This window comes from Coregonus clupeaformis, chromosome 26, assembly GCF_020615455.1.
Source record: "Coregonus clupeaformis isolate EN_2021a chromosome 26, ASM2061545v1, whole genome shotgun sequence".
In the NCBI taxonomy this organism is placed as follows: domain Eukaryota; kingdom Metazoa; phylum Chordata; class Actinopteri; order Salmoniformes; family Salmonidae; genus Coregonus; species Coregonus clupeaformis.
Window position 1 is genome coordinate 10,606,263 of NC_059217.1, and position 25,652 is coordinate 10,631,914.

General features: G+C 46.3%; 1 protein-coding gene across 1 annotated transcript in view; it reads left to right on the forward strand.

The window, feature by feature from the left end:
* Positions 1 to 22,450: 22,450 nt before the first annotated feature.
* LOC121540455 (SH3-containing GRB2-like protein 3-interacting protein 1) overlaps positions 22,451 to 25,652 on the forward strand; it is a 143,748-nt gene continuing 140,546 nt past the window's right edge. Inside the window, 1 exon segment of the mRNA XM_041849332.2 lies at positions 22,451 to 22,854. The gene's annotated coding sequence lies outside the window, so the exon portion shown is untranslated.

A 25,652-nucleotide genomic window follows, 5' to 3' on the forward strand; every position in this document is an offset into this window, starting at 1 on the left:
CCAGGATCCAGCAACTCGGCTCCGCCATGCAGGAAGTCATGAACACCCTGCGCCGATGGGAAAGGGGAGGCGTGCCCACACCTCCTCCTACAGTACCACCACCATCGGCCAGTCCCACCAGACCGGTTCCGGAATCCAGTGGGATTCGGCTCTCACTCCCGAGGGCGTATGATGGCACAGCAGCCGGGTGTCAGGGGTTCCTCCTGCAGGTGGAACTCTACCTGGCCACCATACACCCGGCGCCCTCGGGACACGAGAGCGTGTCCGCCCTCATCTCCTGTCTCACCGGCAAGGCGTTGGAATGGGCCAACGCCGAGTGGAGGAGAATAGACGTCTCCACTATCACCTACTCAGAGTTCTCCCGCCGCTTCAGGGCTGTGTTTGACCATCCACCTGAGGGGAAAGCGGCGGGAGAGCGTCTATTCTACCTCCGGCAGGGGAGGAGGAGCGCCCAGGAGTTCGCTTTAGAATTCCGAACTCTAACGGCGGATGCAGGGTGGAATGAGCGGGCCCTCATCGATCACTACCGCTGTAGTCTACGAGAGGACGTACGTCGGGAGCTGGCCTGCAGGGATACCAGCCTCACTTTCGATCAGTTAGTGGACATGTCCATCAGGCTGGACACCCTGCTGGCTACCCGCGGACGTTCCGAGGGGGGTCCGTCCATTCCATCCTCCAGCACCTCTGAGCCGAGCCCTATGGAGCTCGGGGGTGCTGGCGCTAGAGAGAGGAGGGGGTCGGAGCACGAGGGGGCCGTCCCCTGCACCAACTGTGGCCGTGGAGGACACACCGCGGCTAGGTGCTGGGGAGGGTCTCCTAGGGGAGAAGACGGCAGGCTCCGCACTGGGGAGTCCTTCCAGGTAAGTAGGCGCCCCACTTACCCAGAGCTCTCTGTTGCGCACTTCTGTATACCTGTGCTATTTCCACAGGTTGCACATCATTCCCAGCATCAGGCGCTAGTAGATTCAGGCGCGGCTGGGAATTTTGTTGATAGAAAATTTTGTTTAGAATTAGGGATTCCCCTTCTTCCTGTTGACGTCCCATTCCCCGTTCATGCCCTAGATAGCCGTCCGTTGGGATCGGGCTTGATCAGGGAAGTCACAGCACCACTTAGGATGTGTACGCAGGGGGGTCATGAGGAGATTATCCAACTATATCTGATCGACTCGCCTGCGTATCCGGTGGTGCTGGGAATGCCCTGGTTGAGTATCCATAATCCATCTATTTCGTGGCAGGAGAGGGCTCTGATGGAGTGGTCTGCCCAGTGTGTGGGGGCGATGTTTAGGTGTTTCCGTGGGGCTACCTCGGTGGAGAGTCCAAACCAGGTGCCCGCATTGCACATTCCCCCCGAGTATGAGGATTTGGCTGTTGTGTTCAGTAAGTCGAGGGCGACGCAGTTACCTCCTCATAGGCAGGGAGATTGTGCGATAGACCTCCAGGCAGGAGCTGCGCTCCCACGGAGCCATGTGTATCCTCTGCCTCAAGAGGAGAAGAGAGCTATGGAGACTTACATAGACGAATCTCTGAGACAAGGATACATACGGCCATCCACTTCCCCTGCGTCCTCGAGTTTCTTTTTGTGAAGAAGAAGGATGGAGGGTTACGCCCGTGCATTGATTACCGTAGTCTCAATCAGATCACGGTGAAGTACAGTTATCCACTTCCTCTGATTGCGACCATGACGGAGTCATTGCACGGGGCGCGTTTCTTCACAAAATTAGATCTCAGGAGCACTTACAACTTGGTACGCATTAGAGAGGGCGATGAATGGAAGACAGCGTTTAGTACCACCTCGGGTCATTACGAGTATCTTGTCATGCCATACGGGTTGATGAACGCTCCGTCAGTTTTCCAATCATTCGTGGATGAGATCTTCAGGGACATGCAGGGGCAGGGGGTGGTCATGTACATAGATTACATTCTTGTGTACTCGTCTACCCGAGTCGAGCATGTGGCCCTGGTGCGCCGGGTGTTGAGGAGGCTGTTGGAGCACGACCTGTATGTCAAGGCAGAGAAATGTCTGTTCTTCCAGGAGTCAATCTCCTTTTTGGGTTATCAGTTGTCTGCGTCAGGGGTGAAGATGGAAGTTGACCGGGTGTCAGCCGTGCGTAATTGGCAGACTCCAACCACTGTTAAAGAGGTGCAGCAGTTTTTGGGGTTTGCAAATTACTACCTGAGGTTTATCCGGGGTTTTGGACAGGTGGCAGCTCCCATAACGTCTCTTTTGAAGGGGGGTCCGGTGCGTTTGCAGTGGTCAGCCGAGGCGGACAGGGGTTTTGGGAGACTGAAGGACCTGTTTACTTCGGCTCCGGTGCTGGCGCATCCGGATCCCGCTTTACCATTTCAGGTAGAGGTGGACACGTCAGAGGCCGGTATAGGGGCCGTGCTTAAGAACGGTCCGGCACGCCACCTAAACTCCGCCCCTGTGCTTTTTATTCCAAAAGCTCAGTCCGGCGGGAGCGAAATTATGACGTAGGGGACAGGGAGCTGTTAGCCGTGGTACAGGCCCTAAAGGTGTGGAGGCATTGGCTTGAGGGGGCTCAACACCCTTTTCTCATTTTGACTGACCACCGTAACCTGGAGTACATCCGGGCAGCTAGGGAGACTGAACCCTCGCCAGGCGCGGTGGAACATGTTTTTGGCCCGGTTCGTATTTAAGATCACGTACATCCCTGGGTCACAGAACGGTAAGGCAGACGCACTGTCTCGGCGGTATGACACGGAGGAGAGGTCCGTGGAGCCCACTCCCATACTGCCGGAGTCTTGTCTGGTGGCACCGGTAGTGTGGGAGGTCGATGCTGAAATCGAGCGGGCGTTGCGCACCGACCCTAGTCCTCCTCAATGCCCGGAGGGTCGGACGTACGTCCCGCTCGAGGTTCGGGATCGATTGATATATTGGGCTCACACGTCACCCTCCTCTGGACATCCTGGTATTGGCCGGACAGTGCACTGCCTTAGTGCTAAGTACTGGTGGCCCACGTTAGCCAGGGATGTGAGGGTTTATGTCTCCTCCTGCTCGGTGTGCGCCCAGTGTAAGGCGCCTAGACATCTGCCTAGGGGTAAGTTACAACCCCTGCCCGTTCCACAACGACCATGGTCTCACCTCTCGGTGGACTTCATCACTGACCTTCCCCCCTCGCAGGGGAATACTACTATACTGGTCGTTGTGGACCGGTTCTCTAAGGCCTGTCGTTTGCTCCCCATGCCGGGCCTTCCTACTGCCCTACAGACCGCCGAAGCTCTATTCACCCACGTTTTCCGGCACTACGGGGTACCCGAGGATATTGTGTCTGATCGAGGTCCCCAGTTCACCTCCAGAGTCTGGAGAGCATTTATGGAGCGTTTGGGGGTCTCGGTGAGCCTTACCTCGGGTTACCATCCAGAGAGTAATGGGCAGGTGGAACGCGTGAACCAGGATGTGGGTAGGTTTCTTAGATCATACTGCCAGGGCCGGCCGGAGGAGTGGGCACGGTATGTTCCCTGGGCAGAAATGGCCCAGAATTCCCTACGCCACTCCTCAACTAACCTAACCCCTTTCCAATGTGTGTTAGGTTACCAGCCGGTTCTGGCACCATGGCAGCAGAGCCAGATCGAGGCTCCTGCGGTGGATGAGTGGGTGCGGCGCTCGGAGGAGACGTGGAACGCTGCACACGTCCACCTGCAGCGGGCCATCCGTCGTCAGAAGGCGAGCGCCGATCTCCACCGCAGTGAGGGGCCGGTGTACGCACCTGGTGATCGAGTCTGGCTCTCTACCAGAAACCTGCCCCTCCGCCTGCCCTGCCGGAAACTGGGTCGGCGGTTTGTGGGGCCGTTTAAAGTCCTGAGAAGATTGAACGAGGTGTGTTACAGATTACAACTGCCTAGTGACTATCGTATTAACCCCTCGTTCCATGTCTCTTCTCAGGCCGGTGGTAGCTGGTCCACTCCAGGAAGATGAGATCAGAGAGACTCCTCCGCCCCCATTGGACATCGAGGGGGCACCGGCGTACACCGTGCGGTCCATCTTGGATTCGAGACGTCGGATGGGGGGTCTCCAATATCTCGTGGAGTGGGAGGGTGCACGCCCGGAGGAACGGTGCTGGGTGCCGAGGAGAGACATTTTGGACCCGTCTCCTGACAGAATTCCACCGTAGTCACCCGACGCGCCCTGCTCCGCGTCCTCCTGGTCGTCCCCGAGGCCTGGGTCGGCGCACGGCTGGAGCCGCGCGTCAAGGGGGGGGGTACTGTCACGGTTTCGGCCGAGGCTGCCTCTCTTCCTTGCTCGGGCAGGCTTCGGCGGTCGTCGTCTCCGGAGTACTAGCTGCCACCGTTGCATGTTTCGATGTTCGTTTGGTTTTGTCTTGATGTTGTACACCTGTTATCGTTTAGCGTTAATTATTGTCCTATAAGTTCTCGTTGTGTTTGTCAGGTGTTGTGTGTGATTGCGCGACTGTTGGTTGTCTGTGCTTCGTTGTTTCCTCCTCTATTTGAGTGAGGGTTCTCGCACATGTTAGTGCGCATTTTGTTTTACGCCTGTGTGCGTATTTTCTCGCCTCCGGGCTTTTTTGGCTCGTGTTCTAAGTGATTGTTCACTAAAGTCTTTTGGACTAAGTTTCTGCGTCCTGCGCCTGATTCCTGCACAACACCCACCTACAGCACCTACTGACACAGAGCCCTTCACAGAGCTCTATATTTGAGCATGCGAACTAGGGTTGAGAGGTAACCAGAGTCATACTGTCCTTCTCTTATCCCGGTATTAAGGTATTACCGGCTTAGTACACAAGGGGGCGCCAAATAACGCAAAAGAGCCCATTGAGCATCGATTACCAGAATGCTAACAAAATTAGCACAAGTAATAGCGGATTTCCATGGAGGCTGCTAGCTAAATATGCTAACTAGCGCAGACGAAAATAAACAAATTGCAAAGAGAGGCAATCCAGCTAATAAAGTTATACATATATACAGTTGAAGTCGAAAGTTGACATACACCTTAGCCAAATACATTTAAACTCAGTTTTTCACAATTCCTGATATTTAATCCTAGTAAAAATTCCCTGTCTTAGGTCAGTTAGGATCACCACTTTATTTTAAGAATGTGAAATGTCAGAATAATAGTAGAGAGAATGATTTATTTAAGTTTTTATTTATTTCAACACATTCCCAGTGGGTCAGAAGTTTACATACACTCAATTAGTATTTGGTAGCATTGCTTTTAAATTGTTTAACTTGGGTCAAACGTTTCGGGTAGCTTCCACAAGCTTCCCACAATAAGTTGGGTGAATTTTGGCCCATTCCTCCTGACAGAACTGGTGTAACTGAGTCAGGTTTGTAGGCCTCCTTGCTTGCACACGTTTTTTTTCAGTTCTGCCCACAAATGTTCTATATGATTGAGGTCAGGGCTTTGTGATGGCCACTCCAATACCTTGACTTTGTTGTCCTTAAGCCATTTTGCCACAACTTTGGAAGTATGCTTTGGGTCACTGTCCATTTGGAAGACCCATTTGCGACCAAGCTTTAACTTTCTGACTGATGTTTTGAGATGTTGCTTCAATATATCCACATAATTTTCCTTCCTCATGATGCCATCTATTTTGTGAAGTGCACCAGTCCCTCCTGCAGCAAAGCACCCCCACATGATGCTGCCACCCCCATGCTTCACGGTTGGGATGGTGTTCTTGGGCTTGTAAGCCACCCTTTTTTCCTCCAAACATAACGATTGTCATTATGGCCAATCAGTTCTATTTTTGTTTCATCAAACCAGAGGACATTTCTCCAAAAAGTATGATCTTTGTCCCCATGTGCAGTTGCAAACCGTAGTCTGTCTTTTTTATGGTGGTTTTGGAGCAGTGGCTTCTTCCTTGCTGAGCGGCCTTTCAGGTTATGTCGATATAGGACTCGTTTTACTGTGGATATAGATACTTTTGTACCTGTTTCCTCCAGCATCTTCACGAGGTCCTTTGCAGTTGTTCTGGGATTAATTTGCACTTTTCACACCAAGGTACGTTCATCTCTAGGAGACAGAACGCGTCTCCTTCCTGAGCGGTATGACGGCTGCGTAGTCCTATGGTGTTTATACTTGCGTACTATTGTTTGTACAGATGAACGTGGTACCTTCAGGCGTTTGGAAATTGCTCCCAAGGATGAACCATACTTGTGGAGGTCTACAGTTTTTTTTCTGAGGTCTTGACTGATTTCTTTTGAATTTCCCATGATGTCAAGCAAAGAGGCACTGAGTTTGAAGGTAGGCCTTGAAATACATCCACAGGTACACCTCCAATTGACTCAAATGATGTCAATTAGCCTATCAGAAGCTTCTAAAGCCATGACATCATTTTCTGGAATTTTCCAAGCTGTTTAAAGGCACAGTCAACTTAGTGTATGTAAACTTCTGACCCACTGGAATTGTGATACAGTGAATTATAAGTGAAATAGTCTGTCTGTAAACAATTGTTGGAAAAATTATTTGTGTCATGCACAAAGTAGATGTCATAACCGACTTGCCAAAACTATAGTTTGTTAACAAGAAATTTGTGGAGTGGTTGAAAAACAAGTTTTAATGACTCCAACTTAAGTGTATGTAAACTTCCGACTTCAACTGTAAGTACTGAATGTCATTTTTGATGAGTTAGGACATTTACAAGTGTCAGTGTTTTGAGGTGGATGTGGTGTTGGAGTCAGGCGCAGGACACAGAAGCTTAGTCCAAACAGACTTTACTTGTCAGCAAATGACAATACAAAATAAAGGGCCTCAAATAACGGAGGCGAGCGATATGCAAAACTGTGCGTAAAACAAACACAGAGAACATCAAACGGAAGCAGCTAGTACTCCGGGGACGACGAACGCCTAAGCCTGCCCGAACAAGGAGGAGGAGCAGCCTCGGCGGAATTCGTGACAGTACCCCCCCCTTGACGCGCGGCTCCAGCCGTGCGCCGACCCCGGCCTCGGGGACGGCCAGGAGGACGTGGAGCAGGGCGCGTAGGATGACTGCGATGGAACTCAGTCAGGAGGGATGGATCTAAAATGTCCCTCCGAGGCACCCAGCACCGTTCCTCCGGACCGTACCCCTCCCACTCCACGAGATATTGTAGACCCCCCATCCGACGTCTCGAAACCACGATGGACCGGACTGAGTACGCCGGAGCCCCCTCGATGTCCAGTGGGGGCGGAGGGGTCTCCCTTATCTCACTCTCCTGGAGTGGACCAGCTACCACCGGCCTGAGGAGAGACACATGGAATGAGGAGTAAATATGATAGTCATTGGGCAGTTGCAACCTGTAACACACCTCATTCAATCTCCTCAGGACTTTAAATGGCCCCACAAACCGCCGGCCAAGCTTCCGGCAGGGCAGGCGAAGGGGCAGGTTTCGAGTCGAGAGCCAGACTCGATCTCCAGGGGCGTAGACTGGACCCTCACTGCGGTGGAGGTCGGCGCTCGCCTTCTGCCTGCGGATGGCCCGCTGCAGATGGACATGGGCAGCGTTCCACGTCTCCTCCGAGCGCCGAAACCACTCATCCACCGCAGGAGCCTCGATCTGGCTCTGATGCCATGGTGCCAGAACCGGCTGATAACCTAACACACACTGAAAAGGGGTCAGGTTATCAGCCGGTTATCTGCTCCACGTCCTCCTGGCCGTCCCCGAGGCCGGGGTCGGCGCACGGCTGGAGCCGCACGTCAAGGGGGGGGGGGGTACTGTCACGAATTCCGCCGAGGCTGCTCCTCCTCCTTGTTCGGGCAGGCTTCGGCGTTCGTCGTCCCCGGAGTACTAGCTGCTACCGTTTGATGTTCTCTGTGTTTGTTTGGTTTTGTCTGTTTGGTGCACCTGTGTCTTATCCTGTCCTGATTATGTCACCTATACGTTTCCTTTGGTTTTGTTTGTAGTTGTGTGTTGTTGTACGCCTGTCCATTGAGGTTTTGGATTTTGCATTCTTGTTATTAAGTTTATTGACGCACTGTTTGCGCATCGCTTATGTTTAGTGTTTTACGCACAGTTTTGCGTATCGCTCGCCTCCGTTATTTGAGGCCCTTTATTTTGTATTGTCATTTGCTGACAAGTAAAAAGGACATGTCCACTAGCTGGTCAAAGGACAGATTGGTGTCCCTGCAGGCCAGCTCTCGACGAACGTCCTCTCGCAGGCTACACCTATAGTGGTCGATGAGGGCCCTCTCATTCCACCCCGCATCCGCCGCTAGAGTCCGAAAATCCAGGGCGAAATCCTGTGCGCTCCTCTTCCCCTGTCGGAGGTGGAACAGACGCTCCCCCGCGTAGCTGATGGTGGCGGCGTCTATTCCCCTCCATTTGGCGTTGGCCCACTCCAACGCCTTGCTGGAGAGACAGGAGATGAGGGCGGACACGCTCTCGTATCCCGAGGGCGCCGGGTGTATGGTGGCCAGGTAGAGTTCCACCTGCAGGAGGAACCCCTGACACCCGGCTGCTGTGCCATCATACGCCCTCGGGAGTGAGAGCCGAATCCCACTGGATTCCGGAACCGGTCTGGTGGGACTGGCCGATGGTGGTGGTACTGTAGGAGGAGGTGTGGGCACGCCTCCCCTTTCCCATCGGCGCAGGGTGTTCATGACTTCCTGCATGGCGGAGCCGAGTTGCTGGATCCTGGCGTCCTGGCAGCTGACCCGATCCTCCAGCGACTCGGTCGCCGCCGCTGCTCCTGCTGACTCCATGAATGGTGTGTTGTTCTGTCAGTGTTTGGAGGTGGATGTGGTGTTGGAGTCAGGCGCAGGACACAGAAGCTTAGTCCAAACAGACTTTACTTGTCAGCAAATGACAATACAAAATAAAGGGCCTCAATTAACGGAGGCGAGCGATACGCAAAACTGTACGTAAAACACTAAACATAAGCGATGCGCAAACAGTGCGTCAATACACTTAATAACAAGAATGCAAAATCCAAAACCTCAACGGACAGGCGTACAACAACACACAACTACAAACAAAACCAAAGGAAACTTATAGGTGACATAATCAGGACAGGATAAGACACAGGTGCACCAAACAGACAAAACCAAACAAACACAGAGAACATCAAACGGTAGCAGCTAGTACTCCGGGGACGACGAACGCCGAAGCCTGCCCGAACAAGGAGGAGGAGCAGCCTCGGCGGAATTCGTGACAACAAGCGAATGTGAATGAGAGACATTGTGCAAATGAACACATTTGTACACATGCTTGTCTAAAGGAAGAACAGTACTGGCACTGGAGCAGCATGTGTACACACTGTGTCTTTGTATGTAGGGCAACGGCCTGCCTGCTCTGCTTGGAGAAGGAGAAGAAGGGCCAGAACAGAGAGGAGAAAAAACGCAAGCAGAATTCTGCATTTTTCACCCAGGAACAAAATATAAAACACATAAGAAATATATTGCTACATTTTGTAAACGCAGATAAGAAAAAAATCTTGGCATCAGACTAATTTTGAGCTTCAGTCAGTAGCAGTGCGTGGGTAAAATCACTGGGGAAGCCAAGCCAATAAAAAAGCCATATTACAACCTGTGTTGTGATATTTGCGTTGTTTGCTCTATAAGCCAATCGTTTATTAGCCACTGTAAAATAACACATATGTTTGCTTGAACACAAAACCGGAAGAGAAACATCTGACAGGTGAAGTACACAGAGCAAATATTGCACGTAACAAAGTTATATGACCTGCAGCATGGTCAAGCAAGTTAATGTTTTCGACAGTTTACTAAACAACTACTAATTTAGAACCACAGAGTTACCGCAAGTCAGCACAAAGACAACAGGAGCACTGCCTCCGCTATTCCAGCACCATTTCAACTTACATCATCAAATCAACAAGGCTATATACAGTGGGGAGAACAAGTATTTGATACACTGCCAATTTTGCAGGTTTTCCTACTTACAAAGCATGTAGAGGTCTGTAATTTTTATCATAGGTACACTTCAACTGTGAGAGACGGAATCTAAAACAAAAATCCAGAAAATCACATTTTATGATTTTTAAGTAATTAATTTGCATTTTATTGCATGACATAAGTATTTGATACATCAGAAAAGCAGAACTTAATATTTGGTACAGAAACCTTTGTTTGCAATTACAGAGATCATACGTTTCCTGTAGGTCTTGACCAGGTTTGCACACACTGCAGCAGGGATTTTGGCCCACTCCTCCATACAGACCTTCTCCAGATCCTTCAGGTTTCAGGGCTGTCGCTGGGCAATACAGACTTTCAGCTCCCTCCAAAGATGTTCTATTGGGTTCAGGTCTGGAGACTGGCTAGGCCACTCCAGGACCTTGAGATGCTTCTTACGGAGCCACTCCTTAGTTGCCCTGGCTGTGTGTTTCGGGTCGTTGTCATGCTGGAAGACCCAGTCACGACCCACCTTCAATGCTCTTACTGAGGGAAGGAGGTTGTTGGCCAAGATCTCGCGATACATGGCCCCATCCATCCTCCCCCTCAATACGATGCTGTCGTCCTGTCCCCTTTGCAGAAAAGCATCCCCAAAGAATGATGTTTCCACCTCCATGCTTCACGGCTGGGATGGTCTTCTTGGGGTTGTACTCATCCTTCTTCTTCCTCCAAACACGGCGAGTGGAGTTTAGACCAAAAAGCTCTATTTTTGTCTCATCAGACCACATTACCTTCTCCCATTCCTCCTCTGGATCATCCAGATGGTCATTGGCAAACTTCAGACGGGCCTGGACATGCGCTGGCTTGAGCAGGGGGGACCTTGCGTGCGCTGCAGGATTTTAATCCATGACGGCGTAGTGTGTTACTAATGGTTTTCTTTGAGACTGTGGTCCCAGCTCTCTTCAGGTCATTGACCAGGTCCTGCCGTGTAATTCTGGGCTGATCCCTCACCTTCCTCATGATCATTGATGCCCCACGAGGTGAGATCTTGCATGGAGCCCCAGACCGAGGGTGATTGACCGTCATCTTGAACTTCTTCCATTTTATAATAATTGCGCCAACAGTTGTTGCCTTCTCACCAAGCTGCTTGCCTATTGTCCTGTAGCCCATCCCAGCCTTGTGCAGGTCTACAATTTTATCCCTGATGTCCTTACACAGCTCTCTGGTCTTGGCCATTGTGGAGAGGTTGGAGTCTGTTTGATTGAGTGTGTGGACAGGTGTCTTTTATACAGGTAACGAGTTCAAACAGGTGCAGTTAATACAGGTAATGAGTGGAGAACATGAGGGCTTCTTAAATAAAAACTAACAGGTCTGTGAGAGCCAGAATTCTTACTGGTTGGTAGGTGATCAAATACTTATGTCATGCAATAAAATGCAAATTAATTACTTAAAAATCATAAAATGTGATTTTCTGGATTTTTGTTTTAGATTCCGTCTCTCACATTTGAAGTGTACCTATGATAAAAATTACAGACCTCTACATGCTTTGTAAGTAGGAAAACTTGCAAAATCGTCAGTGTATCAAATACTTGTTCTCCCCACTGTATATATATATATACAGTACCAGTCAAAAGTTTGGACACACCTACTCATTCAAGGGTTTTTCTTTATTTTTACTATTTTCTACATTTTCTAGAATAATAGTGAAGATATCAAAACTATTAAATAACACATATGGAATCATGTAGTAACCAAAAAAGTGTTAAAGAAATCAAAATACATGTTATATTTGAGATTCTTCAAATAGCCAACATTTGCCTTGATGACAGCTTTGCACACTCTTGGCATTCTCTCAACCAGCTTCATGAGGTAGTCACATGGATTGCATTTAAATTAACAGGTGTGCCTTCTTAAAAGTTAATTTGTGGAATTTCTTTCCTTCTTAATTCGTTTGAGCCAATCAGTTGTGTTGTGACAAGGTAGGGGGGTATATAGATAGCCCAATACATCAAAAACATCAAGCGCTATGATGAAACTGACTCTCATGAGGACTCCCACAGGAATGGAAGACCCAGAGTTACCTCTGCTGCAGAGGAAAAGTTAATTAGAGTTACCAGCCTCAGAAATTGCAGCCCAAATAAATGCTTCACAGAGTTCAAGTAACAGACACATCTCAACATCAACTGTTCATAGGGGACTGTGTGAATCAGGCCTTCATGGTCGAAATTCTAGGAAGAAACCACAACTAAAGGACACCAATAATAAGAAGAGACCTGCTTGGGCAAAGAAACATGAGCAATGGACATTAGACCGGTGGAAATGTGTCCTTTGGTCTGGAGTCCAAATTTTAGTTTTTTGGTGTGGGTGAACGGATGACCTCTGCATGTGTAGCTCCCACCGTAAACCATGGAGGAGGAGGTGTTATGGTGTGGGGGTGCTTTGCTCGTGACATTGTCTTAGATTTATTTAGAATTCAAGGCACAATTAACCAGCATGGCTACCACAGCATTTTGCAGCGATACGCCATCCCATCTGGTTTGGGCTTAGTGGGACTATCATTTGTTTTTCAACAGGACAATGACCCAACACACCTCCAGGCTGTGTAAGTGCTATTTTACCAAGAAGGAGAGTGATGGAGTGCTGCATCAGATGACCTGGCCTCCACAATCCCCCAACCTCAACCCAAATGAGATGGTTAGGGATGAGTCGGACCGCAGAGTGAAGGAAAAGCAGCCAACAAATGCTCAGCATATGTGGGAACTGTTTCAAGACTGTTGGAAAAGCATTCCAGGTGAAGCTGATTGAGAGAATGCCAAGAGTGTGCAAAGCTGTCATCAAGGCAAAGGATGGCTATTTGAAGAATCTCAAATATAACATACATTTTTATTTGTTTAACACTTTTTTGGTTACTACATGATTCCATATGTGTTATATCATAGTTTTGATGTCGTCACTATTATTCTATAATGTAAAAAATAGTAAAATAGAGAAAAGCCCTTGAATGAGTAGGTGTGTCCAAACTTTTGACTGGTACTGTATAGTCGTGGTAAAAAGTTTTGAGAATGACACAAATACTAATTTTCGCAAAGTCTGCTGCCTCAGTTTTGATGATGGCAATTTGCATATACTCCAGAATGTCATGAAGAGTGATCAGATTAATTGCAATTTGCCATGAAAATGAACTTAATCCCAAAATATTTCCACTGCATTTCAGCCCTGCCACAAAAGGACCAGCTGCCATCATGTCAGTGATTCTCTTGTTAACATAGGTAAGAGTGTTGACGAGGACAAGGCTGGAGATCACTCTGTCATGCTGATTGAGTTAGAATAACATACTGGAAGCTTTAAAAGGAGGGTGGTGCTTGATATCATTGTTCTTTCTCTGTTAACCATGGTTACCTGCAAGGAAACACGTGCCGTCATCATTGCTTTGCACAAAAAGGGCTTCACAGGCAAGGATATTGCTGCTAGTAAGATTGCACCTAAATCATCAAGAACTTCAAGGAGAGAGGTTCAATTGTTGTGAAGAAGGTGTCAGGGCGCCCAAGAAAGTCCAGCAAGGGCCAGGACCGTCTCCTAAAGTTGATTCAGCTGCGGGATCGGGGCACCACCAGTGCAGAGCTTGCTCAGGAATTGCAGCAGGCAGGTGTGAGTGCATCTGCACGCACAGTGAGGCGAAGACTTTTGGAGGATGGCCTGGTGTCAAGAAGGGCAGCAAAGAAGCCACTTCTCTCCAGGAAAAACATCAGGGACAGACTGATATTCTGTAAAAGGTACAGGGATTGGACTGCTGAGGACTGGGGTAAAGTCATTTTCTCTGATGAATCCCCTTTCCGATTGTTTGGGGCATCCGGAAAACACCTTGTCCGGAGAAGACAAGGTGAGCGCTACCATCAGTCCTGTGTTGTGCCAACAGTAAAGCATCCTGAGACCATTCATGTGTGGGGTTGCTTCTCAGCCAAGGGAGTGGGCTCACTCACAATTTTGCCTAAGAACACAGCCATGAGTAAAGAATGGTACCAACACATCCTCCGAGAGCAACTTCTCCCAACCATCCAAGAACAGTTTGGTGACGACCAATGCCTTTTCCAGCATGATGGAGCACCTTGCCATAAGGCAAAGGTGATAACTAAGTGGCTCGGGGAACAAAACATTGAAATGTTGGGTCCATGGCCAGGAAACTCCCCAGACCTTAATCCCATTGAGAACTTGTGGTCGATCCTCAAGAGGCGGGTGGACAAACAAAAACCCACAAATTCTGACAAACTCCAAGCATTGATTATGCAAGACTGGGCTGCCATCAGTCAGGATGTGGCCCAGAAGTTAATCGACAGCATGCCAGGGCGGATTGCAGAGGTCTTGAAAAAGAAGGGTCAACACTGCAAATATTGACTCTTTGCATAAACTTAATGTAATTGTCAATAAAAGCCTTTGACACTTATGGAATGTTTGTAATTATACTTCAGTATACCATAGTAACATCTGACAAAAATATCTAAAAACACAGAAGCAGCAAACTTTGTGAAGACCAATACTTGTGTCATTCTCAAAACTTTTGACCACGACTGTATATACATACATACCAAAAACAATTTAGTCCATTCAATGTTGCTAAATATCATGTGTCTTTCCATGGTACTGATTTCTGTCTGTGTGCGTGCTTGTGCGCAAGTAAAACATTTTTTTTACTCACCCTACTTGTAGACTAGTTGAACGCCAATGCCATCCTCCTCTCTTTCATATTGGCAAAACGGTCTATGGCTATGTCATACAGTACACTTTTAGTTTTTGTTTTCATAGGCTACCTAGCTAAACTGATTGCTAGCCGAACTTCCTTCCATTGGCAAAAATGTACCAGCTAAGTTAGCTAGCTAGTTAAAGTGGCCTCCTAGGCTACATCTAGTCTACATATTGAACTGCAATCATCTCAGGCCATTGGTACAATATATACAGTGGGGGAAAAAAGTATTTAGTCAGCCACCAATTGTGCAAGTTCTCCCACTTAAAAAGATGAGAGAGGCCTGTAATTTGCATCATAGGTACACGTCAACTATGACAGACAAGTTCAGATTTGTTTTCTCCAGAAAATCACATTGTAGGATTTTTTATGAATTTATTTGCAAATTATGGTGGAAAATAAGTATTTGGTCACCTACAAACAAGCAAGATTTCTGGCTCTCACAGACCTGTAACTTCTTCTTTAAGAGGCTCCTCTGTCCTCCACTCGTTACCTGTATTAATGGCACCTGTTTGAACTTGTTATCAGTATAAAAGACACCTGTCCACAACCTCAAACAGTCACACTCCAAACTCCACTATGGCCAAGACCAAAGAGCTGTCAAAGGACACCAGAAACAAAATTGTAGACCTGCACCAGGCTGGGAAGACTGAATCTGCAATAGGTAAGCAGCTTGGTTTGAAGAAATCAACTGTGGGAGCAATTATTAGGAAATAGAAGACATACAAGACCACTGATAATCTCCCTCGATCTGGGGCTCCACGCAAGATCTCACCTCGTGGGGTCAAAAATGATCACAAGAACGGTGAGCAAAAATCCCAGAACCACACGGGGGGGACCTAGTGAATGACCTGCAGAGAGCTGGGACCAAAGTAACAAAGCCTACCATCAGTAACACACTATGCACGCCAGGGACTCAAATCCTGCAGTGCCAGACGTGTCCCCCTGCTTAAGCCAGTACATGTCCAGGCCCGTCTGAAGTTTGCTAGAGTGCATTTGGATGATCCAGAAGAGGATTGGGAGAATGTCATATGGTCAGATGAAACCAAAATATAACTTTTTGGTAAAAACTCAACTCGTCGTGTTTGGAGGACAAAGAATGCTGAGTTGCATCCAAAGAACACCATACCTACTGTGAAGCATGGGGGTGGAAACATCATGCTTTGGGGCTGTTTTTCTGCAAAGGGACCAGGACGACTGATCCGTGTAAAGGAAAGAATGAATGGGGCCATGTATCGTGAGATTTTGAGTGAAAACCTCCTTCCATGATTAAACGTGGCTGGGTCTTTCAGCATGACAATGATCCCAAACACACCGCCCGGGCAACGAAGGAGTGGCTTCGTAAGAAGCATTTCAAGGTCCTGGAGTGGCCTAGCCAGTCTCCAGATCTCAACCCCATAGAAAATCTTTGGAGGGAGTTGAAAGGCCGTGTTGCCCAGCGACAGCCCCAAAACATCACTGCTCTAGAGGAGATCTGCATGGAGGAATGGGCCAAAATACCAGCAACAGTGTGTGAAAACCTTGTGAAGACTTACAGAAAACGTTTGACCTGTGTCATTGCCAACAAAGGGTATATAACAAAGTATTGAGAAACTTTTGTTATTGACCAAATACTTATTTTCCACCATAATTTGCAAATAAATTCATTAAAGATCCTACAATGTGATTTTCTGGAAAAATAATTCTCATTTTGTCTGTCATAGTTGACGTGTACCTATGATGAAAATTACAGGCCTCTCTCATCTTTTTAAGTGGGATAACTTGCACAATTGGTGTCTGACTAAATACTTTTTTTCCCCACTGTACATGTATGGTTAGATCAGAATCGTTGGCCTGTACAGAGAATTAAGTCAAAACCACAAGTACAAATTCACATCTCCATCCAAAGGGACGATTTAGCAAGCTAGCTACTGCAGGACATCAACACAAGCAGACCAGAAACAGACACGTTTGTCTGACAATGATGACATTTTGCTAAGGATGTGATTTGATTGGTGTTGGGGGGCGTTTGATTGCCCTTGGGGGGCGTTTTGCTGTGCCAGGACAACCCACAGTTGAGCTCAGCTCAACGCTGATTGGCTAATTATTATTATACATATTTTATCAAGGGAGGCAAAATGCTTACTGGCATCAATCAATCAATCAAATGCTACGGCGACAACATTTCATACTCTTTTGTTCCAGACAGCACCAGATACATTGGTTACACATACTGAGACAGAGGGGTGCTTTTTCCCTCGCTTGGATGATTTCTCTGGTGAGATTTAGCCACGTGAATTGACAGAAAATTATGAAAACACATTTTCTTTTATTGGTAAAATATTTGGGGAAGCCTGGCTTCCCTTGGCAACCATGAATACACACCACTGGCTTCGATTGCACTTCTCCACTCTGATGAGAATTCACAAATGGCATTTTATCAGCAGACAGTGCTCTGAATGATGCCACTTTTCTCCTGTACTTTTCTTGGTGTATCCAGCCTACTTTTCTCTGCTAAAATGCAAGATTAACTTTAAGCAAAACATTAGGAAATGTAGCTGGCTACATTCTTTCTATGATGTTTTTGCAAAAATTTTTTTTGCTTTTTCATTGTAAGCTCATTTACTTGTGTGGCTGCCACCCAAATAGCGTTGCACTTCTGTTGTCATTAAGCTATTTTCTGCCAAATGTGTTGTACTAATGTATTTTTGTGTAGGAAAACTATAGTTGCACATCCCTGATCACTCTATTGAAGAAAAAAAAAACACTGTTGACTTTCAATGTAAAACACGACCCCTGTCAATACACAGCTGGACTCCCCTGCTCCCGCTTTCTCCAGTTGTGCTATTTACAAACAAACACGTGACTGGCTCAACTATTCTGGAGAACTACGGTAAGCTTCATAATATAAAATAATGTGACAGGTGAAATGACGAACGCGATCTGCTTTATCTCCTAACATATTACACAGGTTGACTGCAGGTATTTACTTAAAAAGTAGCTACAAATATTTAAATCTGTTGAAAAACTTCAAATAAATAGTTTCCATGGTATTGACAGTATTGAAAAACCATCCTTTGGCGATTTCCAAATACCCTGGTATACACGGTATACCGTGCAAGCTTTGTGCGAACACACACACACAGACAAACACACACACACACACACACCCACCCTCTGCAGAGCATCTGTTGCTGCTGTTCCAGGTCGTTAAGATGAAGTTATGTTTGATTTTTCAGTGTCTGGTTGGCTCCTTTTCTGTGAATGACGCACTGCACAGTGCTGCAGAATAACACTGAATAACTGTAACACTCCCCCTCCCACCCTCCACTTCCTAAGCATCTGCTGTTTGGGGTGGGGGATTGGGGACTGGGTCTATACCCCAGGCAGTTGAGTTCTCCTGTGAAATAAAAACAGATAGCGAGCACATCCACAGAGAGAGGGAGGAACTGGGGGAGCACAGCTCAGTGGAGCTGTCAGAAGACAGGCGGGAGGAAGGAGAAAACAGGAGAAAGCAGGGAGAGGCAAAAGAAAGCAAGGGGAGGCAGGAGAAAGCAAAAGGAGGCAGAAGAAAGCACCCTTGAAGGGGAAAGCAAGGGGGAGACAGGGGGAGGCAGGATAAATCAGGGGGAGACAGGATAAAGCAGGGGACATGGGGAGGCACAAGAAAGCAGGGGGAGATAGGGGCAGGAGAAAGCAGGACACACTGATAACAGAGAGTGAGGAGAGGAGGCAACATTAGCACAAACAAACTTTAGCCTCACTCTCTGTCTTTCCCTCTCACTGCAGTGTTTCTGTTCTAAATCGAGGAGAAGGGTGTATACTAGCTAAACACTGGAACTTTCTCTCTGCAACAGAGATTACATCTACAGCTGTGTTCAGAAATATAACTGCTGTGTGACCAACGGGATCTGCTCATATCAACTGATCAGTGGAGGCTGCTGAGGGGAGGACAGCTCATTATAATGGCTTCAATGGAGTCGATGGAATTGTATCAACCACATGGAAACCACGTGTTTGATCTGTTTGATACCATTCCATTGACTCCATTCCAGCCATTATTATGAGCCGTCCTCCCCTCAGGAGTCTCCACTGCAACTGATATCTCATCTCCTCCTCGCCAGTCGATAGGTGTGTGTGTGTGTGAAAGAGAGAGAGAGTGCGAGAGAGAGAGAGAGAGAGTGTGAGAGAGAGTGTGTACATAATTTTGGGTTCACTGTGTACTGTATCATAGCTCTGCCTGGGCATTGTCATGGCAGAGGCGTTGGCATGACAACAGCACCAGAGGCAGGATGAGCCATTACGTTTTGTCCGTTTTATGCAATATAATATGCATAGTATTTTTGCAATGTGTCATGCATATGAACTCAAGATAGTGCATTTTTATTGTTACAGAGCAGACATCATCATGCTCCGTGTATACAAACATAAAACAACAGGAGTCTAGCCCCCCTTGAGGTTCTTGAGAGACCAGCCAGGGAAGTGAGAGAAGGGAAGAAGTCCATTTGAGCAGCAGCAAGGGATGAAAAAAATAGACTGAATGACAACCCTTGAAGACTCGAGGCTGTAATCACTGCCAAAGGTGCTTCAGCAAAGTACTGAGTAAAGAGTCTGAATACTTATGTAAATAAGGTATTTCTGTTTTTTATTTTTTATTTGCAACCATATAAAAAAAAACTGTCATTATGGGGTATTGTGTGTAGATTTATGAGGGAAAAAATGATTTAATAAATTTTAGAATAAGGCTGTAACGTAACAAAATGTGGAAAAAGTCAAGGGGTCTGACTACTTTCAGAATGCACTGTATCCATAATAATCTCATCATGTAGACTAACCTACCCGCAGAGCCTACCTGCACTGTATCTGTGAGCTGTTGGCTAGACTGCATGTGCCAAGACAACACTAGGTACATTTACTATTTAAGTCAACAATTTTTGTAACAAAACTATCTGTAGAGTTGAAAATGAGATGGAAACATTCGGTACATGAAAACGTAAGCGAAAAAGTTATTTTTGTGTGCACTACGTCATCACGCATTGGCGTGGGTGAAAGACACAGTCTACCGGTCGCCCCCACCTCCGCTAGCACAGCAGTGAGTTAGCTAGCACACAGTGTCGCCCCCGCCTCCTATGTACCGGACTAGTGCCCTTTGCTCCCGTCTGCCTAACACCTGCCCTCACCGTCCTTAACAAAACTGTGGCTAGCTAGCTACCGTTGTCGCTCCCACCCCTTTTTCTGTGGGGTTTATTGGCGGCTGGTATCTAACAATATTTTGCATTAATGCTACCTACTGTACTGGTGCGCCCCCGCCTCCCACCTGTCCTAGCTTAAAAATGGACCAATAGAAGCAGGGGCGCAACTTTGGTTTTAGAAGTGGGGGGGAACTAATTATTATTATTATTTGTATTTGATTTTGTTGTCGGATAAACACTCCAAACAGCCTACCCGACCGCTCGGAGGCGTCCACATGGTCCTAAAGCTCACCGTTGCCTTGTTTTGTATCACATTCCAATGATAAAACTGGGGGGAACAAGTTGCGCCCCTGAATAGAAGTATAAAGAGGGGTTCCTTCAGATGCAGGAATGCCCACAAGCAGGAATGCCCCGAATTGCAGGCCGCAATTGCACCCATAAAATGATTATTTAATTAAATTGAAAATAGTCCAAACCGTATGTCTCTATCATATATGGTTTATAAGTAACAGATGATTTACTCTGAGAATTTAGCATGATTAGAGCGAATAGAATGTCATTACGGCCATGGATGGTCAAAAGTGGTCACTACTCAATAGAACTCTGTCACTTCTCCGTGGGCAGACTGGCGCTAAATTTGAATATCAACTGACAAGCTAGCTAGTGGCTGAAGGTTTGTGTGATAACATGGGCTTTTTCTAAATGAAATCCGCGGAATACAAAACAAAATGTAGCATATACAGTACCAGTCAAAGGTTTGGACACATCTACTCATTTAAAGGTTTTTAATTATGTTTTACTATTTTCTACATTGTGGAATACTAGTGAAGACATCAAAACTATGAAATAACACATATGGAATCATGTAGTAACCAAATAAGTGTTAAACAAATATATATTTTAGATTCTTCAAAGTAGCCACCCTTTGTCTTGATGACAGCTTTGCACACTCTTGGCATTCTCTCAACCAGCTTCATGAGGAATGATTTTCCAACAGTCTTGAAGGAGTTCCCACATATGCTGAGCACTTGTTGACTGCTTTTCCTTCACACTGCGGTCCAACTCATCCCAAACCATCTCAATTGGGTTGAGGTTGGGTGATTGTGGAGGCCAGGTCATCTTATAAAGCACTCCATAACTCTCCTTGGTCAAATAGCCCTTACACAGCCTGGAGGTGTGTTTTGGATCATTGTCCTGTTGAAAAACAAATGATAGTCCCACTCAGCGCAAAGCAGATGGAATGGCGTATCGCTGCACAATCTTGTGGTAGCCATGCTGGTTAAGTGTGCCTTGAATTCTAAATAAATCCCTGACAGTGTCACCAGCAAAGCACCTTTACACCTCCTCCTCCATGCTTCACGTCGGAACCACACATGCAGAGATCCGTTCACCCACTCGGCGTCTCACAAAGACACTGCAGTTGGAACCAAAAATCTCATATTTGGACTCATCAGACCAAAGGACAGATTTCCACCGCTCTAATGTCCATTGCTCGTGTTTCTTGGCCCAAGCAAGTCTCTTATTTTTATTGGTGTCCTTTAGTAGTGGTTTCTTTGCAGCAATTCGACCATGAAGGCCTGATTCACGCAGTCTCCTCTAAACAGTTGATGTTGAGATGTGTCTGTTACTTGAACCCTGTGAAGCATTTATTTGGGCTGCAATCTGAGGTGCAGTTAACTCTAATTAACTTATCCTCTGCAGCAGAGGTAACTCTGGGTCTTCCTTTCCTGTGGCGGTCCTCATGAGAGCCAGTTTCATCATAGCGCTTGATGGTTTTTGCGACTGCACTTGAAGAAACTTTCAAAGTTCTTGAAATGTTCCGTATTGACTGACCTTCATGTCTTAAAGTAATGATGGACTGTCGTTTCTCTTTGCTTATTTGAGCTGTTCTTTGCATAATATGGACTTGGTATTTTACCAAATAGGGTTATCTTCTGTATACCACCCTACCTTGTCACAACACAACTGATTGGCTCAAACGCATTAAGAAGGAAAGAAATTCCCCAAATTAACTTTTAACAAGGCATAACTGTTAACTGAAATGCATTCCAGGTGACTACCTCATGAAGGTGGTTGAGAGAATGCCAAGAGTGTGCAAAGCTGTCATCTAGGCAAAGGGTGGCTACTTTGAAGAATCTCAAATATAAAATATATATTTGATTTGTTTAACACTGTTTTGGTTACTACATGATTCCATATGTGTTATTTCATAGTTTTGATGTCTTCACTATTATTCTACAATGTAGAAAATAGTAAAAATAAAGAAAAACCCTTGAATGAGTAGGTGTGTCCAAACTTTTGAGTGGTACTATATATATATATATATATATATATATATATATATATATATATATATATATATATTAATTAATTTACAAAGCTAACAGACTGAATTTCAACATCTACCCTCCCCGAAAAAAAACCTGTTCCAGTTTTCATGGGGTATTTCTGAGTCTAAATTGCCATAGAAACGGCCCCTCTCAACGTTGATTGGCCGGGGTTAGAGGACAGACAAATTTGACGGGGTATCAAGTTGAGTTTGATTGGTCCAAAGCGCGGAAACGCCTCCAAATGTTACAACGCCGCAATATGGAAGAGATAACAAAGAGTCGTGAGGTCTAAACTAGCAACGGTCACACTTACCACAAACTAACGTTCTGATTTAATCAACACTGTTATAAGCAGGTTATAATATTGTAGAGAACAATCTAATGGTTAATTGTGTGTAATGCATAATGACATAGGCTAAAGAAAACGACATTTTGACATTCATTTAGGAGCATCCTCTTGAATTTACCCATATTTCACTACATTCTAGAGTGAGTGAACGCCCTACCTTCTCGAAAGAATTGGGTCTCCGCTGAAAACTTTGGAATATCATTGATATAATGCATTTGCCATCCTTACTTTGTTACAGAAAAGTTGTTTTTAAAGCCCAGAGAATCCAGGTGTAGTTCTGCTGGAAAAGCCAGCGGACTTCTCCACAACACATGCCCCTGTGCTGTTCCACTCGTGACAAGGACAGCGACATGTGCATATCAACCCTTATGATGCGGAGACACCGTCCCTGAACTAACTACATGGCAATTCTGTCGAATAAAAACCTATTTTACACTGCAAAGAGAAGACGAAGGGCGCACAGGTGAATATCATCATGTTTTACATTTTAAACTGTAGTTTTGGGAAGTAGAGTAGATATGTTTTGAAAGCGCTTCCTTGTTGATAAAGTATTGCGTAATCGGTATACGATTGTGTGTGAAAATGTTTTGGTTTCTTCTCGACTGTCGAATATCTTTGAACGTTTCAATATGAGTCATGATGATGATTATTATTAAGTTACTGACTTTTCTCTATGCTTTTGCTGCAGAATATTATTATTAACATCTGATCTTGAATTTTCTAAACATGTTTTTTGAACTTGTGATGCAGAGAACGACACTGGATCAGATTCATTTATACTGTAATTCTCAATTTGCATAATATATAAAAATGTACACTACCATTCAAAAGTTTGGGGTCACTTAGAAATTTCGTTTTTTTTCATGAAAACATACATGAAATTAGTTTGAATAGGAAATGTAGTCATTTACAAGGTTAGAAATAATGATTTTTAATAGAAATAATAATTGTGTCCTTCAAACTTTGCTATCATCAAAGAATCCTCCATTTGCAGCAATTACAGCCTTGCAGACCTTTGGCATTCTAGTTGTCAATTTGTTGAGGTAATCTGAAGAGATTTCACCCCATGCTTCCTGAAGCACCTCCCACAAGTTGAATTGGCTTGATGGGCATTTCTTATGTACCATATGGTCAAGCTGCTCCCACAACAGCTCAATAGGGTTGAGATCCAGTGACTGTGTTGGCCACTCCATTATAGACAGAATACCAGCTGACTGCTTCTTCCCTAAATAATTCTTGCATAGTTTGGAGCTGTGCTTTGGGTCATTGTCCTGTTGTAGGAGGAAATTGGCTCCAATCAAGTGCCGTCCACAGGGTATGGCATAGCGTTGCAAAATGGAGTGATAGCCTTCCTTCTTCAAGATCCCATTTACCCTGTACAAATCTCCCACTTTACCACCACCAAAGCACCCCAGACCATCACATTGCCTCCACCATGCTTGACAGAAGGCATCAAGCATTCCTCCAGCATCTTTTCATTTGGTCTCCGTCTCACAAATGTTCTTCTTAGTGATCCGAACACCTCAAACTTAGATTTGTCTGTCCATAACACTTTTTTCCAATCTTCCTCTGTCAGTGTCTTTTGCCCATCTTCATCTTTTCTTTTTATTGGCCAGTCTGAGATATGGCTTTTTCTTTGCAACTCTGCCTAGAAGGTCAGCATCCCAGAGTCGCCTCTTCACTGTTGACATTGAGACTGGTATTGTGCGGGTACTATTTAATGAAGCTGCCAGTTGGCACAAGAAAGCAGGGGGAATGGTAGTGTATAAACTTTTGAACGGTAGTGTATATTTTAATATCCCCTAACCTAGAGCTAAAAACTCACTGTATCTACAGTTGAAGTCGGAAGTTTACATACACCTTAGCCAAATATATTTAAACTCAGTTTTTCACAATTCCTGACATCAAATCAAATCAAATCAAATTTTATTGGTCACATGCGCCGAATACAACAGGTGCAGACATTACAGTGAAATGCTTACTTACAGCCCTTAACCAACAGTGCATTTATTTTAAACAAAAAAAGTAAGAGTAAAACAACGAGAAAAAAAGAGCAGTGACAGTAGGGAGGCTATATATACAGGGGGGTACCGTTGCAGAGTCAATGTGCGGGGGCACCGGCTAGTTGAGGTAGTTGAGGTAATATGTACATGTGGGTAGAGTTAAAGTGACTATGCATAAATACTTAACAGAGTAGCAGCAGCGTAAAAGGATGGGGTGGGGGGCAGTGCAAATAGTCCGGGTAGCCATGATTAGCTGTTCAGGAGTCTTATGGCTTGGGGGTAGAAGCTGTTGAGAAGTCTTTTGGACCTAGACTTGGCACTCCGGTACCGCTTGCCGTGCGGTAGCAGAGAGAACAGTCTATGACTAGGGTGGCTGGAGTCTTTGACAATTTTGAGGGCCTTCCTCTGACACCGCCTGGTATAGAGGTCCTGGATGGCAGGAAGCTTTGCCCCAGTGATGTACTGGGCCGTACGCACTACCCTCTGTAGTGCCTTGCGGTCGGAGGCCAAGCAGTTGCCATACCAGGCGGTGATGCAACCAGTCAGGATGCTCTCGATGGTGCAGCTGTAGAATTTTTTGAGGATCTGAGGACCCATGCCAAATCTTTTTAGTCTCCTGAGGGGAATAGGCTTTGTCGTGCCCTCTTCACGACTGTCTTGGTGTGTTTGGACCATGATAGTTCGTTGGTGATGTGGACACCAAGGAACTTGAAGCTCTCAACCTGTTCCACTACAGCCCCGTCGATGAGAATGGGGGGCGTGCTCAGTCCTCTTTTTTTTCCTGTAGTCCACAATCATCTCCTTTGTCTTGGTCACGTTGAGGGAGAGGTTGTTGTCCTGGCACCACACGGCCAGATCTCTGACCTCCTCCCTATAGGCTGTCTCATCGTTGTCGGTGATCAGGCCTACCACTGTTGTGTCGTCGGCAAACTTAATGATGGTGTTGGAGTCGTGCCTGGCCATGCAGTCATGGGTGAACAGAGAGTACAGGAGGGGGACTGAGCACGCACCCTGAGGGGCCCCCGTGTTGAGGATCAGTGTGGCAGATGTGTTGTTACCTACCCTTACCACCTGGGGGCGGCCCGTCCAGGAAGTCCAGGATCCAGTTGCAGAGGGAGGTGTTTAGTCCCAGGATCCTTAGCTTAGTGATGAGCTTAGAGGGCACTATGGTGTTGAATGCTGAGCTGTAGTCAATGAATAGCATTCTCACGTAGGTGTTCCTCTTGTCCAGGTGGGAAAGGGCAGTGTGGAGTGCAAT